At 37.6% G+C, this 18,012-nt stretch overlaps 1 long non-coding RNA gene across 1 annotated transcript; it reads left to right on the top strand.

The window, feature by feature from the left end:
* Window positions 1–8,263: 8,263 nt before the first annotated feature.
* Window positions 8,264–17,802, top strand: LOC134803820 (uncharacterized). Its single transcript, XR_010146018.1, has 3 exons — window positions 8,264–8,451; window positions 14,625–14,714; window positions 17,751–17,802. It is a non-coding gene; the product is annotated as an uncharacterized LOC134803820 (long non-coding RNA).
* Window positions 17,803–18,012: the final 210 nt, after the last annotated feature.

Here is an 18,012-nt window from a genome sequence, read left to right as displayed (position 1 = left end):
ACAGCGGAACGAAATAGGTATTAATTGAAGCTTCAATATCTTCTTTAAACATAAACATAATTCGCAAAATTTCCAGTGTGGCTTCCTCAGCCTTTTTGGCTTTGCCCACAAACTGTGGGATCGCGGGCTTTGAGGACGCCAAAAATGCTTTTAAAATTGCTTGCCCAGGCAAACAATTTCCAGACAACCCAAATTCACAAAGGAGTTGGGATAATGTTTACTGTGATTTAACTTACAATACTCTCTTAAACAACTGTACAGGTCCAGACCGCGCGAGGCTTTTGGCGGTCGGAGCCCGGGAAGCCGGTTACTGGCTACATGCCCATCCTTCGCCCAATACTGGTACTTTCTTGGATCCGGCCTCCCTTAGACTGGCGACTGGTTTGCGACTCGGGGTTTCGGTGTGTACGCCACACATATGCTCTTGTGGCTCGGACGTGGACCGACTGGGACACCACGGATTATCTTGTCAAAAAAGTGCAGGCCGTTTTTCGAGACATGTGTCGCTTAATGACATAGTCCGTCGGTCTCTTGCCACCATCAATGTGCCTGCTCTTCTTGAGCCGACTGGCATTATCAGAGATGATGGCAAGAGGCCCGATGGAGTGTCCTTAGTTCCTTGGAGCTTGGGACGGATGTTGGTGTGGGATGTTACCTGCGTAGACACACTGGCACCGTCCCACCTCCAACGGACTACTGTAAAAGCGGGCGGAGCGGCGGAAAGCGCCGAAATTCTAAAACGTAACAAATATAAGAGCCTCGGTAGAGAGTATGTACCATTTTGTACCATTTGGAGTTGAAACTCTAGGTCCATGGGGTCCCAGCGCGCATAAGTTGTTCGCAGAAATCGCGAAGCGTCTGGTTGACGTAACTGGTGACCGAAGAGCTGGCGGCTACCTTGGAACAATGCCTCAAGGGCCTATTTGAGATTTAAGCTAGTTATTAATTTAGTTTAGTAGTACCACTGTATATAACAGGGTGGAAAGGCACGACGATCCTTTCCGGAAATGGGAGATAGTTTAGCCTAAGCTCTATATTTTCTCCATAGAAACTATGTTAATATGGGCAACCGTTTCTAAATTATGACCTTTTAAACATCCACGCAAAAAACTACTTTGTTCTAACCCTAACAGGTGACAGGGTCAATGAACTTACTTGTAAACAATCAGTATTCGACAGGAAATTATGCTAATTTGTTGCCATCTAACCATTTTTAGGTCTGCTTACAGCACGGTAAGAATCATTGCAGGATTTTCGCTTTCTTAGTGGTTCCACTTGTTCAATACTTGAATGAAATAGTTATGTTATTCCTTAATATTAATAATACTAACCACAACATTGTTTACAACGACAGTTCAAATGGTGACATTGACAACCACTCAAAAGTACGCAATCGTCTTATAAATATCTCTGGTTTCCTTGACTGATAAAAAGGTTTTAGTTTCTTAACACGTTTCACAAAATTATTTTCGAATAATTGGAAACTATTTAAAATAATAAAAAATTACATGTAGGTTGTGTTAGTTGCACCAAATGAACTTGCAAAAATGAAATACTAAGAATAAACCAAGAATAAATACTTCTTCAATACCAAACTAACAAACCTTCTTGCGTGGTAGGAAATAGACAAGACGTCTGATGTTTGAAATTAAATTTTCATTGAACTATACTTATTGAATGTCATATTCTTCAAATAAAAATGTTAGATGCTCGTGGCTATTTAAATTTGTGGGGCTGTGTAAAAGATATGGTGTACCAAACCAAACGGAATGGGAAACTGCGGACGAAATGAGACAAAGGCTAATTGGTGCTTTCTGCGGAGGATAAATGACGAAGAGCATACACTATATCGCATGTGCATCGACATACTCGGGTACGGGCTGCGGCGGCGTTGTAATACACGGAGGTACATTTGAACACCGTATGTGAAAAGAAGATAGTATTAAATATTGGAAAAAAGTAATTATCTAAGAAAGTAATAAAATTGTTTGTAATATTTTTGCATGCATTTGATTTATTTGACATTTATGCGTCATTCATACATCATTGCGATACTGTCAACGATCGGAAAAAAGTGTAAAGTCCCGAGCTTTCCCGACGGAGATCCTTAATCTAGCCGTCATGTGCACATGCTATAGGGTTATCACCACAGTTAAAAAGTAGTATTTTTGCAATTTTTATTTTTTACTCAATTAACGATTCTTACCATTACCAATAGTCTCTGTATCACTTAAACGACCTAATACTTCCGGGAAGGATCGTCGTGCCTTTCCACCCTGTATATTGTATTTAAACATAATTGAAATGCTAATGAATAATAAATATATGTATTAGAATATAATAAAATAATTAAATTATTGCGGAACACATATTTTAGTAGGTATTTATGTATTTTAATTAAATATTTGAACTTTCCCTTGGTTCCCTGCTGGGGCGTGACGATAAAATTGTGATCTGATAGCCACAATAAAGAATAAAAGCGTTTTTGTTCATTTTAGGTATCGTTAAACCTTTGAAGTATAATTAAAATTGCAAGAAATGTCGATAGTTTATCGATATGACTTTATCGACATGACTAAACAAAAGTGGCAACAGTGACAGCTCGCTGAGACGGTATCTCTATATATTATAAATCTATGGTTTTTGGACAAGTTTTCACAGACAATAAATATGACATTGATGCATCAAGGCGGTTTGTTAACAAGGGCCTACCGGGAAACGCGAAAATCGACATTTAGGATGGTAAGATAAGATAAAGATAAAAAATAGTTTATTCAAGTAGGCATATTACAATGCGCTTATGAACGTCAAATAAACCTTTACCGGCTCCAACCGTACACCTCTGCCCCGAGAAGATTTAAATCCCCCCTCAATTGGAGGAGGGTATCCCAATATGGGACCGGCAACAAACTCGGCGGGACACATCTTTTCAAAACATTATTACATCTTATAATTAACATGCATTACGAGTAATTAAGAAAAATACAATTTAAATTACTATAGACTTCATGCAATTATACTCAGTGAGTACATAACTTTATAGAAATACGTAGCTCTTTCAGAAAACATATCAAATTCTTACAAAAGGAAAAGAAAATAAAATCAATAAAAGAAATGAGAATACATATTATATGAATCTGACTGATTGTTATGAGATGCTTTCATACAATTTGATGTGCTTTCTTACCTGAGCTGAGTCACCTTTAACTCTACACATAATACAATGCTTTTAATTGCTACTTGTCGTTATTACAGTTTCTGGTTTGGACCATGCATGTTTGTCTGTCAAGTAGTCCTCGACTCTGTAATAAGCCTTCAACATCAAGTATAGATAAAATTCTTTCAACTGAGCTTGTTCACTTACCTGTACTAACAATGGCATTGTTCTATTACAATCCTATTATCTGCTTTTGTTCTCGTAGGCGCCAACCAATTTACTTACAAAATAAGTTAGAAGTACATTGCATGTATATTGAATTCTAAACCTTATTTCTTGTTGAATGGGGTTAAAATGGTCTAAAAAGATAATATCATATTCAATCTTTTGGAAAGTCACATGCACCTTAGCCACGACAGGTGTCAATGGTTGTTAAATGCAAAAAAAGTTGGGTTAGCCATTATTTAGTTAGTGTATTTTGTAGTCTATTGTTTAAAGAAATAGAGTCGTTAATCTATACTAACATTTCAAGGCGGTTATAATCTGCTTTTACTACGAGGGGATTATCCTAATTTGTGGTTTACCACTCAATGGTATTGTATTCTTGAGACTCTTTGAGTAAACTAGCTCAGATCGCTTGATTCACACTATACGTAGTGACGCATCCTACGCAGTTTCGCGTAATATTCCCTATTGGTGGCACTGGCAGTTGACGGAAATTTAAAATTCGTTTGTAAAATTAACCTGTAACGTTCAAATGAAATTCAGCCGTGTGACAACGTCTTAAAGTGCAATTTGCAATAAAATTGTAAAGAATTAGTCACACTACGTACTTACGTTTTTTTTTTGCAACTTTTCTGTTCTTTTTAAGACATGCTATTTTGTATTCAAAGCATGTCACAATACAGTTGAAATTGGTTTAGTATCCTAAAACGCTTAGAAGTTTTTTTTCAGTTATCCCTTAAATACATCGTTAGGGTGTTTTTTGGGAGTTATTTGCTAATTATGCTGGTATTTCCTGTACCGCATCCTGTTGGATCGAGCGGAAATGTGTCGGTGGTTTGACAGTTTTGACATGTAAGTGGTAATAGCGCGAACGCGGGGCTAACTGAATGATTTATCGGGTTTGTGCCAATTTTAAACAAAGTTACTTACTGTAAAAAATGGTATATAAGCTAAATTTGTACCGACATGAATAAAACTCGGTGAGGGAGTGTCATTATAGCCTCCGGGTAAAGAAAGCGCCAAACTAGGGATGTAACGATACCTATACCGATACCGATATATCGGCCGATATAATCGGCACGCCGATATATCGGCATCGCCGATTTAAATTCAGCCGATATCACAGTTCGAAAAGAACGCGAAACGAACGACGCTGCTAATAATTTGAATAAACTTAGTTTTCATTTAAAAAATCTACCTAAAGTGAACTATCATTACTGATTTGAATTTACTTTTGCTTTGATTGCTTGATGGTTACCTAAATAAATATTTTCTTTGATTTATTTTTGGCAGTTTTCTTTATTTGTTTTACAGTTTTTCACACTTCACAAAATCAAGTGTCTATTATACATAAGTATGTTTTATGCATGTTAAGCATATAATTCCTTATTTATGTGATTTATTAACTAACTACTATGCCATTGATATCGGTATCTGTATCGGTATCGCCGATTATTTACTTCAAAAATCGGTATCGGTATCGTATCGGCAAAATCATGTATCGTTACATCCCTACGCCAAACAATAACGTACTAATTTCGTACTAACTCGTATTAATTTCGGACAAAAATAAATGCAAACTATAAGTTCTTCGCAGTGGTACGCGCGCGTATCTTAAGGCCCCAGTACACAATGGGCCATCGCCGGCCACTCCAAGGGACGCATCACGCAGCCATGCGGTAGAATGAGATAGCAATATCACTTGCTCCCTCTAATGCATAAATGCGTCCCTTGGAGTGGCCGACGATGGCCCATTGTGTACTGGGGCCTTTAGCTTCTTTTTGGGAGGGAATGCGCCGCTCGCAAAACACCATTCTCATGTCGGTGTATCGCAACATTCGTTGTAATATTATATGTTTAGGCACTGGCTTTCCGTGCACCAAAACGGGAACAAAAAATTGTGTAATTACACTAATTACTATTAATTGTTTAACTTTTATTTTATTTTGTTTCTATTTAAGTATTTCTTTGACTTTGTAACCTTAAACTTAAAATTGTATTTTGCTATGGGTGTACAACTGTACGTGTTGCCTGAAATACAACTTTATTTATTTTATTTTATTTATACATTGTAACCAATTCCGTATTGGCAAAGGCATGGTATAATAATATACTCCGCCTGGTACTCCATTCCCGTCTTTTCTAGGTCACCTAACTGACACAAGCCTACGTCATCATGCGACAGCGCTATATGATAATATGCGATAGCGCTATATATAGCGGCCATGTTATTGTGACGTAGGCCTGTGTCACTCTGGGAATAGAAGACCATGTTTTATTAGACTATTGGCAAAGGTATTGGAAACGCATTGGACCGGCAATCCAAGGATGTGGGTTCAAGTCCCACGCTGGCCAGAGTTGATCATCGTTGATTTTATCACTGTGATTGACATCTATATTTACAATTTATAGATTGTAATAATGTGGTACAGTCACCTGCAATATTTTGTTACTCTTTAAAGGCCGCAAAAATATCTGATACGATCTTATTTGTAGAACCATAAGAGCGTGTCACATATTTTTGCGGCCTTGGAAGCGTAACATATTATTGCAGGTGACTGTACAGTCACTTGCAATAATATGTTACTCTTCGAAGGCCATAAAAATATGTGACACGCTCTATATGGCTTTACAAATAAGATCGTGTCAGACACTGAAAAAAATATGATCTATCGAGCACACATTAAAAGTTATTTCATTACCATTAACTGCTATATACAGTATCAACTAATGTATGTAAGTACGTATACGTACGTACATAACGTACGAACAGTAAACTTTACTGCGTGCGATAGGCTCATATGAAACTGTTTAATGCAATTTCAATTGTTTTAAACGATTTTTTTCCCAGTGTAGTTTTGCGGCGTTCGATCGTTGTGTAACATAATATTGCAGGTGACTGTACGTCCCACAATAAAAAAGGAAAAATAGGTTATTAACATTTAAAATCATGCATTCTAAGGGATATGCGCATGTCCGGGAAACGCCGCATGAACGAATTATACAATAAAGAGGACGTCCGCGTCCGTTTGGAGAAAGCGGGAGGGCGATTCAAACTTTGTCATCTTGTTATGAAACGGTTATGGATAATGATCTGTCAGAGTACCTATAGTTGGTTTTTTTAGCATTAGAAAGAAGGTAAGCGATCTTGACCCGTCTTTTAATTGAAAAACGCTTTTTAAAAATCAGTACCTAAATATTGCTTTTGAAAGCAGAAGAATATAAATGATCATATTAGATTCATAATTGTTACATATTTGCTGTTCATTTTTAGATTGATTGATTGAGATTGTTTACCTTTTTTCTAATGCTAAAAAAACGAACTATATTAGGTACCTACCTGCCTACCTACTGGTCCCCGTCGGTCACTGGTGCCACTACGTTGTAATGTATCATCATCATCTTCCTCGCGTTGTCCCGGCATTTTGCCACGGCTCATGGGAGCCTAGGGAACTTCGGAGGAACTGAGGAGGTTGGCTGCAATCTTATAGTGGACGGCAATAAAATCCCAAAGGTTACGCGTTTTAAATACCTCGGCTCTATGCTAACAGATGACTCAAAAATCGATCGAGATGTGGACCATCGAGTTAATACGGCTTGGCTTAAATGGAGAACGCTGTCCGGCGTTCTGTGTGATAGAAAAGTGCCAATAAAAACTAAGGGAAAAGTATATAAGGCGGCCGTTAGACCTACCATGACATACGGTTCCGAATGCTGGGCAACTTTGAAGAAGCACGAACAAAAGCTACACACAGCAGAGATGAAAATGCTCCGTTGGGCAGGAGGCGTGACGCGCTTGGATAAAGTACGAAACGAATATGTAAGAGGTTCCTTCAAAGTTGCACCAATAGCCGAGAAGGTCAAGGAGGGGCGACTAAGATGGTACGGGCACGTCATGAGGCGAGACGATAGCTACTCCGTAAAAACAGTGCTGAACATTAGCACGCAGCGATCAAGAGGCAGAGGCAGACCGCTCGCCCCTTGGTGGTACACTGTCGAAAGGGACCTAAAACTCAGAATATCCCATTGTTGACAACCCAGGACAGACCGGCCTGGCGCAAACGCACAAGAAGGCCCGACCCCAAATGAAGTTGGGATTAAGGGCAGGAAGAAGAAGATGGGAGCCTAGGGGTCCGCTTGGCAACTAATCCCAGGAATTGGTGTAAGCTAGTTTTTTTTACGAAAGCGACTGCCATCTGACCTTTCAACCCAGAGGGTAAACTAGGCCTTATCGGGATTAGTCCGGTTTGCTCACGATGTTTTCCTTCACCGAAAAGCGACTGGTAAATATTATAATAAATTATTATAAATATCAAATGATATTTCGTACACGAGTTCCGAAAAACTCATTGGTACGAGCCGGGGTTTGAACCCGCGACCTCCGGATTGCAAGCCGCACGCTCTTATCGCTAGGCCACCACTCCACCAGCAAGTCTATTGCGTTATAATGTATATTAATCCTAATTTAATTATTTCACTTTTATTGTTAGGTATGATGTATCAACAAACATGTTAAGAATAAAGGGAATAAATAATGTTTTTATTTTTTATTTTTTTAAGGACATTCTTACACAAATTGACTAAGTCCCACGGTAAGCTCAAGAAGGCTTGTGTTGTGGGTACTCAGACAACGTTAAATATAATATACTAAATACATAGAATACATATCCACGACTCAGTATCAAATATTTGTGCTCATTACACAAATAAATGCCCTTACCGGGATTCGAACCCAGGACCATCGGCTTCGCATGCAGGGTCACTAGTGTCACTACCCACTAGGCCAGACCGGTCGTCAAATGATGTGAAGGCTATATAAATATAGGTTATATAGGTACTTATCAAATATATGCTTGCGTAAACCTAATTCAGCGACCAAGCTATAAAATGCGCGTTCACATTTATTGCATACGTTGAATAAGTATAAACAAGTTTTGTTATTTCCTTTCTGTTAAAAAGCCAATAATGGCGGTTACAAGTTTTGAGTTTACTTTTTGTATATTTATTATGTTGAATTTCTTCACTGGTTCAATGATGCAAGAGAAGGACCGAGGCAACGCAACCCTGAAGTATTGTTTTGACAAATATATTTTTTATAGCCGTAATTAATAATCGCATTTGGCTCTCCCCAGATATATCGACGCGCATTCGGCAAAATCCGATAGGAAAAAGCTTTATGTCCGAGCAATAAGAGCGAAAAACCGTCGACGCGCCGGCAGGTGCCGGCCGATGCGAGCCGAGCCGAACGACGACTTTTTCACTCTTATTGCGCGGACATAAAGGTTTTTCCTATCGGATTTTACCGATTCCGCGTCGACACATGTGGGGCACGCTCGGAACAGGTTTTTTCTTCATACAAAAAATACCGGTATTATTACGTCCTTTTTCGTTCTTTAGCCTCCTCCACACTCGCGCGCGAATCGCGGCGCAAAGCCGCGAACGCGAGTGTGGAGTCCTGAACGAAGACCTGCGAAATCGACTACACACTCGCGTTCGCGGCTTCGCCCGCGATTCACGCGCATAGTCTGGAGAGGGCTTTTGGTTTATTATTTCATGTTTGATGGCTCAATCTAATAATACGAAGTTACCTAAATACATGATTCAGTCCTACGGAAAGAGCATAAAATTATTAATAATATTGGGGTATTTTGGGATTTAAAAAAACCAGTTCCGAGACCTGATGTCCCTTTACATACCTATGCGACGACCCTCAAATCATATTCGAACGAGCGAGCGAAGCGAACGAAGTTCTTACATTCGACTTTGGACACGCGGCTGGCTAGGCTAGGGGCACGTCCCGGCATTTCGATGTTTTTAAGCTGAACTATCAGAGGATAGTTTCATACTCAAAAACTTAAGAGCCAACAGGAGTGGTCATTCCTCCATACAAACGTACTCCTCGTTTTCCTCCGTGGTTTTTGAAGCTAGAGCAATGATTTTTTCAACACAGATTAATATTGTCAATATCTGTGTCGGACGGTGTTTAGCTTTTTTTGATATTTTAGTTTTTTAAGGCGCTAAAGCCCTTCAAAAATGGCCAACATGGCCTAATTGACTATGGCGCAATGAGAGCCGTGGTATTAAAAACTGATATCAATTAGCCAAAAAATCAAAACGGTCCGACACAGATCATTTTATAATCATTTAGATTTCCAAATTTGGTTACGATTGGTTAAGTTTTGGAGGAGGAAACAGAGGGGCTACCGCGAAAACCGAAATTCGCAAATTGCGGGGATCTTACTCTTTTACTCCAATGAAGGCGTAATTAGAGTGACAGAGAAAAATGCCCGCAATTGACGATTTTCGGTATTGGCGGTAGCCCTACAGAGGAGTACGAAACCTCGATTTCTGAGTTTTTTACGCAGGACTTTTCGCCTTGTCCTTATCGCACTAGTTTTAGGAGCCGCTTCCGTTAGCGAGACGGGTATATTTGCCTAAAATGTTTAAACCTCAGCTCCTGTTTCGTCTTAAGTAAATTTGTTCTAATTTAAATGATTTATTGGGTAAACGTATAGTTGAGGGCATTATATTTTAGTCATTAAATTATGAGCAGGCTCGATCAAGGGTTTATTGAGCTAGAAGAGCTTAGAAGGCTAAAAAGCTATTTGTGAGGGGTCTTGCTATTCTGGTCATCTTTTTGCAAGAAAGTATGGTCGAGTTTGGTATCAAATGAAAGTGCTCGGCTTGCACTTTTAAAATATCGTTTTTAAATTTACCATTTTGAAATAATTACCAAGATAAAAATAAATATAATATAGGTATTTGACATTTGACAGGAAATATTTCGGCTTACCACAGATACAGTATCAGTTAAGGGCTCCACAGACCTTGTAATATATTCACGCGATTTTTGATCCATTGCCGCCTATAGTAGTAGTAGGACATAAAATAGTAGAAATTAAATAAAATGGAATTCTAAAATTTCCATACTATAGTCGGTCAAACAAGTTTGTCAGTAGAAAAAGGCGCGATATTCAACTTTTCTATGGGACGATAGCCCTTCGCGACTACATTTTTAGCCGCTTTTTTCTACTGACGGAAATGGCTTGACAGACTATAAATTGTTGCCACGTGTAAGCATTTTACGTCAAAAATGTGACAGCTACGTAGAAAGTGGCGCCCTCATTTATTAACCGACTTCCAAATCTCATAAAAAATAAGTTCAAAAACTAAAACCCGACTACTGCAAATCGCGCTCTAAAAAGTATGAAATAAGATAGAATTCTTATCTGAAATTATCAAACAGGAAATATTACAAATGTTATAATTTTTTAATAAAAATATACAACGTAATTGACCGAAGCGTAGCGAAGGTCTACGTTTTGACTCGAGCAATTTGCTTTCGTATGTCCGGATGTTCTCCTCTACAGGTCGCAATTCTTAACTGATTTTCATGAAATTTTGTGACCAGATTCTATGACTAAATAAATTTTTTTTGTCAATCAGTTTTTGGAAATTTTTAAAAATGGCGGAGTCGTGATACCTGTCGCCTAAACAAATAGTCGTATCGATATCATAAGAGTTTTTTCTTTTTGAGACATGTTTACAGAGTTAATAGCAAAATCTGCAGAAAAAAAATATCGCTGGTTTAGGCGGCATTTAGATATTTAGTTTTGTATTTCCCGATGTTCTCATCTACAGGTCGCAATTCTTAACCGATTCTCATGAAATTTTGTGACCAGATTCTATGACTAAATAATTTTTTTTTTGTCAATCCGGTTTTTGGATTTTTTTTAAAATGGCGGAGTCGTGATACCTGTCGCCTAAACAAATAGTCGTATCGATATCATAAGAGTTTTTTCTTTCTGAGACATGTTTACAGAGTTAATAGCAAAAAATGCAGAAAAAAATTATCGCTGGTTTAGGCGGTATTTAGATATTAAATTTTGTGACCAGATTCTATGACTAAATATTTTTTTTTTTCAATCCGGATTTTGTAATTTTTTAAAAATGGCGGAGTCGTGATACCTAATACAACAACAACAATACGCTTAAACAAATAATCGTATCGATATCATAAGAGTTTTTTCTTTTTGATATATGTTTATAGATTAAATGTCCAAAAATTCAGAAAATTTGTATTGCTGGTTTTGGCGGTATTTAGATATTTCGTTTTTACTTGAGAACGAGTAGCTAAATTTCGTCAGCTTTAGTAAGAACTATCATGGCGCATTTTGCAAACGTTCGCTTTTTTTGTTTACATAGGGAGGTCCCTGGTTCCATCCCCAGTAATTGTATGCTGCTACACAACTTTTTGTATTTTTTTATACTTAAATTTCGTATCAATTGTTGTTTTTTATTTTATTTTGAAAAAATGAAAAAAATCGTATTTTTTATTTATCAAGCGCGGGCTAAGCGTATTCGTTTAATTATGCAAGAGATGATGGCTTTTTGCGCTTTAAAGAAAATTTGATTCTTGAATATACGGCGCCATACCTTTGGCCTCTATGCTCGTCTAGATGGCGACACCATTTTATATTTAACAATTTTTACTCATATCAGTAAAAGAACATGGGTCAAAATCATATGGTGTTCTAAAAATAAAAAAAATCATTTATCCATACATATATACATTTATTGATATTTTTTATTCATTTTCATTTTAATCCTGTATCGAAAGATGGCAGTAAATTTACAGCACTGATTTACAGTGACTACAAAATTTAGTACGACAATAACCCTCTACTATAGGGACCGTGCGCGTTGGAGGGTCTGCCATCTTGTGGTCTGAATCGGAAACATGTACATTGCCAAAGCAAGTTCTACCATCAACCGTTCTCGTAGGTACGTTTTCTTGTGCATAGTAGGTTCTGCCATCTTGTGGGCTACATCGGAATTATAAACTACACATCTACGCTTCGCGCCAAAGATCTGACGGCTCCTGTGCTGCCCCCTATAGTTCATGCACGTCCCCTATACAATCTATTCTCTTTAGAATTTAGATTAGTTAGATATTTAAATTCTTACTCGACTACAATTAAAAGCATGAAACTCCTTCTATTGCGACTCGAGGAGGAACAAAGACTGAAAAGACTGGCAAACCAAACGCGCACGAAGCTTCTCAGCTTGTCGGTTCCCTAACATAAGTAGAGTTAGACCAAGAAAAATCTGCAGAGATTTTGACACTGGCACAAATAACATTGGCACTGCGTGTGCTGTCAAAATCTCTACAGACTTTTCTTGGTCTAACTCTATCCACTTTTCTATACAATTAGTATGGCGACGTGGATACTTAAGTTGGGGCACCGACCGTACACTGACATCGGAATGATATTTTTATCATGTTATTTAGTAGTCATCGTGCGTCTCGCTTGCGCCAATACATGTACGGACAAGAACCAGCGAAATGCACGATAACTAAATGACATCAGTTAGACGTCATTCTGATATCAGTGTACGTTTGAATTGGCCTGTTAGCCAAAGTATGTCCATCTGTTCTACTCTACTGGTCGCATTTCTAAACCAATTCCCGAATTTTGTAAGCAGGTTCGATAGTTAAGGTTTTAATTGTCAAATTAGATTCTCTAAATTCTTCTAAACAACGAAGCCATACATTTACTCAGTTTTAAGCTCAGCTCGCGAGGTCTACAGCTCACAGAGCCACTAGTATTTATTACTAACGAATAGAACCGGCATCACAGAATAAATAATAGCACTATGTACGGAAGAGTCACTCTCTAACAAAACGCGTCTGTTACGATCAGGACAGGTATGGCCGCTAGGTGGTGACAGCGCCACGCGCGGCTTATGGCTAGCCACCAAAATTGGTGTGAACGGATGTACTTACTTGTATAGTGTGAATCCAACGATCTGATCTAGTTTACTCAAATAGTCTCAAGAATACAATACCATTGAGTGGTAAACCACAAATTAGGATAACCACCTCGTAGTAAAAGCAGATTATAACCGCCTTGAAATGTTAGTATAGATTAACGACTCTATTTCTTTAAACAATAGACTACAAAATACACTAACTAAATAATGGCTAACCTAACTTTTTTTGCATTTAACAACCATCGACACTCAAAAAGAACACACTCAGTAGAAAAACAGCTATGAGATACCATAAAATTCCATTATATTTTCGGCTCTATAGTCTTACCATAAGGATAAAAATGCTTTGAAGGTTAATCTTACATTCACACGTTTTGCATTTAGAGATAACAGATGTGCCGCCAGGGTCGTACTCGCATTGTTGCAATTGATAAGCACGTGGTTTATCTGTTTATGTCGGAATGTTATTTAGTGGTAATTTTTTCTGACCTATACCTAACTACAATTGCAATAAAAGAGCGAGCGAGACACCAATAAAAAAAAAATACCTGGCCTGTTATCAAATTGTGGGACACATTATGATATGATTGTAGTTTTAAATCTTACTGTCTAACTGGCTTTCGCTCGTTCAGTACATGTGTTCTTATTCAATTCCTACTGATCTTTTACGCAACTTGGCTAAGTTTTACCGGACATTTATTTATTTAATCTTTATTGCACATAAGAAAACACACTGTACAAAAGGCGAACTTAATGCCATAAGGCATTCTCTACCAGTCAACCTTTAGGCAAAGCAGATAAGTTGTAGGCGGTGCAAAAATATGTGGTATACTTTGATGATACAATTACGTACCTGTACGAACACAAAGACATATACACATATATAAATATATACAAATATATATACATTCTCTGCTTTCGATTGGATTTTGTACCTTGTGATTTTAACGACCCTGGCTACGTTTTACTGGACTTGATAATATTTATGTGGCGACCGTGGGTCAATGCGAGTGCAAGTGAACATTAACTAATATGTATAATAATTATACATTTTTATCTTTCTACATATTTTATTTAACACCAGAATACGTCCCTGTCGTGGCTAAGGTGCATGTGACTTTCCAAAAGATTGAATATGATATTATCTTTTTAGACCATTTTAACCCCATTCAACAAGAAATAAGGTTTAGAATTCAATATACATGCAATGTACTTCTAACTTATTTTGTAAGTAAATTGGTTGGCGCCTACGAGAACAAAAGCAGATAATAGGATTGTAATAGAACAATGCCATTGTTAGTACAGGTAAGTGAACAAGATCAGTTCAAAAAATTTTACCTATAGCTACCTGTAGCAAAGCGACGAAATCGCGGAGTGAGCCACGCCTGCCGGTACAGAGAACCAGAAATTAAAAACAAGTACACATGCAATAAAAGATAACTTAAGATGTACCTATTTATTGTTTCAGATTTAATGAAGCGTATTATATTGCCAGGAACATGCTCATGGATTTCTTCGATCTGTTCACTGAGTGTGTACACTCGACCATTAAGCAAAAGTGAGTAACTTTCTAGTCTTTGGGTATCTACAGGTTATAACAAAAATAGTGGGGATCCTAAGGCTCGGAACCGGTAATGAAATACATAAAACCGTTATATTATTTCGTTCATTAATAAACCGGTTAATTAATGGAACGCGAACTAAAAAACTAAGTTTGTGGTCAAATGCTTGTTTACCTTTTTATAAAATTAATAAAAAAGAAGTTTTCTTTTCAAACCGCGGTAAGAAGAGGGAACGGAATTTTATAGTTAGCGGGGAACGATATAATTGAAATTGAAATATCTTTATGTCGAGTTTGACGTCTATAGTGTTAGGACATACAGTAATATTAGCATAGTCAGTATTAGCATAGATGTTAGTTAGTATAATATCGGTTACTTTACGGAGACTCACGGTTAAACTCGTTGTGATACCTGAAAGAGACAGCAATACTTACTCGTTCTATCTCGCTTCGATATTTTCAATTTAACCGGTTAATTGCGTTATACAGAAACTGAAGGCGAACGAATTTGGCATAAACTGGTATCTCAATAGAACAGTTATTTAACCGGTAACCGCCAACGGAAACGAAATCCTTTTGTGATTGAACGAAATAGGTTTTTCAAATAAAACGGGTTCCGATCCCTGGGATCCCTTAAAGGCTTTTTTTCGGTATCGTGAACTGATGAGAAAAAGTAGAAGAAGGTTTTTCTATGGGGCAGGTCGTTTAAGTTGGCCAATGCAATATGGTTTAGGCGGAGTATGTCACATTCTTAAGGGGCCCACTGATTAACAGTCCGCCAGACGGTATCGGCCTGTCAGTTGTTCGGAACTGTCAAAATTTTGTTCTAACTGACAGGCCGTTACCGTCCGGTGGACTGTTAATCAGTGGGCCCCTTTAGGAAAGGAAGTGACATAGGTACTCCAAGGGACAGGAAGATTCGACCAAGGCCTGTTCACTTCCTAAGAAAGTTATGTCCCCAAATAATTGCGCATGTGTGCGCCTTAATCTTCTATGTGTGCGTTGGCCTCCGGGAAAAAGTTGCGAGTAATAAAAATAAAAACATTTTTCTACAGCAACATTGCTCCCAACTCTGATTTAAATTATCACGAATTTTATACAATATTAATCATAAAACGGGACTTAAAACGCTTAAAACTTAATTATAGGTAAACCAGAACTTTGGGAGTATTGTCAAGAGGGCGCTCGTTTTGAATTTTATATAGCAACAATTTGTATAGTGGGGACAATGGAAATTGGCAGATGATTTTTGTTTTATTCCGACAACTTTAATAAGTGCGAAGTTTGATGTTTGGATATTCCTTCGGTTTTTACGCTATAAAATTCGTGAATTTTACGACGTATGATATGACACATAAATCAAAATCATCCAAAACTATTTTCTTTTTTTTAGGTTTGGTCGTTTAATTCCGCCCTTACGCCCTTCGCTAGCAATCCGTGATACCAATGCATGCGATACACCTAATACACAAATCAAATTATTACAAGACATCAACCAAATCGTGACGACCTGACTATAGTGACATTTGTCCATAAGTTTGAAACTTACCCGTCAATTCAGGTGGTAATTTTGTTATGTTTTCTAATGGAAGAAATTTCTCTCCCGCACGTTTTTTTTTTTCAATAAATAACTATATACACCGTTTACAACTTTTTCTCTGTAAAATCTAAAACTTTCGGCATGATTATTGCAGTCTAATAATAATTCACACGAAACTAGACAAAGCAATGTTTACATTGTCAATATTGACAACTATCATAGAGGGTAGATGTTGTCTATTATTAAAGTTGTTGCCATTGCTAGAAATTAGTACCAACAAATTTCCGTAACATGGCGCACCCTCAATAGATCCTGGTTCACCTATACATGCGATTAAGTTTTATAATGAATATTTGCTTCCAACTGTCTTTATCAATGTTCATAAAATATATGGAGGGTAGGTACGTCTACCCACCATAATAAAAAATATATTTGTCAATGACTCTGTCCAACTGCTGTGGTTAAAGTTCATAACGAAAATTTTATTTATTAACTCTTTAAATAATACATACAACGTGTACCGCTACGTACCACTTAAGACTGTAAGTCTGTACCTACATGGATTACAGCAATGCACATAGAAAATGTGCTAAATGCGGAGCAACGGCTGTTGAAGCAGCCAGAGTGAAATTTACAACTTTAGTGGGTTCAGAAGGAACCGAGTCATAACGCATCTGGAAAGCGTATTAATTAACCGTGAAGAAATATATGAATACAAGTTGGAAATCTGTGTAAAATGCCGTATGTAAAGTGTAGTGTATCTGTGTGTAAAGTGTAATAGGTAGGCATGCCTAATGTTATTTGTATAAAAGGTACTGAAAACTTTCTGAATGCGCTTTATTAATGTCTATTTTTTTATTAAGTTGCCAGTTGCCAGTTTTCAGTGTATATTTTTATATGTAAAACATTTTTTAATAAATAATATATATAATGTTATAAACATAAACATGCCTTTTATTTAAATCAATTGATAATACCACAAACAAGGGGTAATATTTGCATCTTGCATATATTTCGTGATATGAAGATAACAAATATGTTTATCAACAGAATTACTACCTACCAATACCCGCCAGGCTAAACCGGTTGTCAACTTTAGTTCCATTGGTACACAAAGACGGCGCCACTAGTATAAACGTATAAACGGTTGGGGACATTTTTTTGTATGGAGTTACCGTTCTTCTCCTAGTGAGTATTATATTCTTTGGATTCGACCCAGCCGGCCTAGCCAAGGTTACAATCGCTATCGCTTCGACAACGAAAAGCATTATGTCTCTCTATCACGCTTCCATATTAGCGCGACAGTGACAGTTGCGTTTCAATCGCTACGGAGCGTAAGCGATGGGCATCTTGGCTACGCGGCCTGAATCGCTGTGAAACTTCGGTTTTGTAGGAAATTTCCTTTCTGTTCGGTAGTACTATTATTTATTCTGTGTTACGACGACGTAGGTTTTTAGTAACCAATTTTTATTTCCATATTCTATTTGTTACAGCTTCATAATAGATGACATACAAAGTTACCTATTTTACCCAGCGAAAACTACTGTGGGCTACTCTCCAAAATTCACTAACAACCGTCGATTTTTTGCTAATCTGATAGGCACGCCCGAGTTCCATAGAATGTTGAACAAAGACCTCGAGAAATTGAGGGGAAGCTTTATAGAAAAACTTAAGAAATGTGATAGTATCGTGATGGACGAGCATCGGCTGAACGAGATGTTAGATAGATCAGGACATGATGTGAAAGATGTTTAA

The sequence above is a fragment of the Cydia splendana genome, chromosome 27 (assembly GCF_910591565.1).
Source record: "Cydia splendana chromosome 27, ilCydSple1.2, whole genome shotgun sequence".
Lineage (NCBI taxonomy): Eukaryota > Metazoa > Arthropoda > Insecta > Lepidoptera > Tortricidae > Cydia > Cydia splendana.
This window is presented reverse-complemented; position numbering and strand designations above follow the sequence as displayed.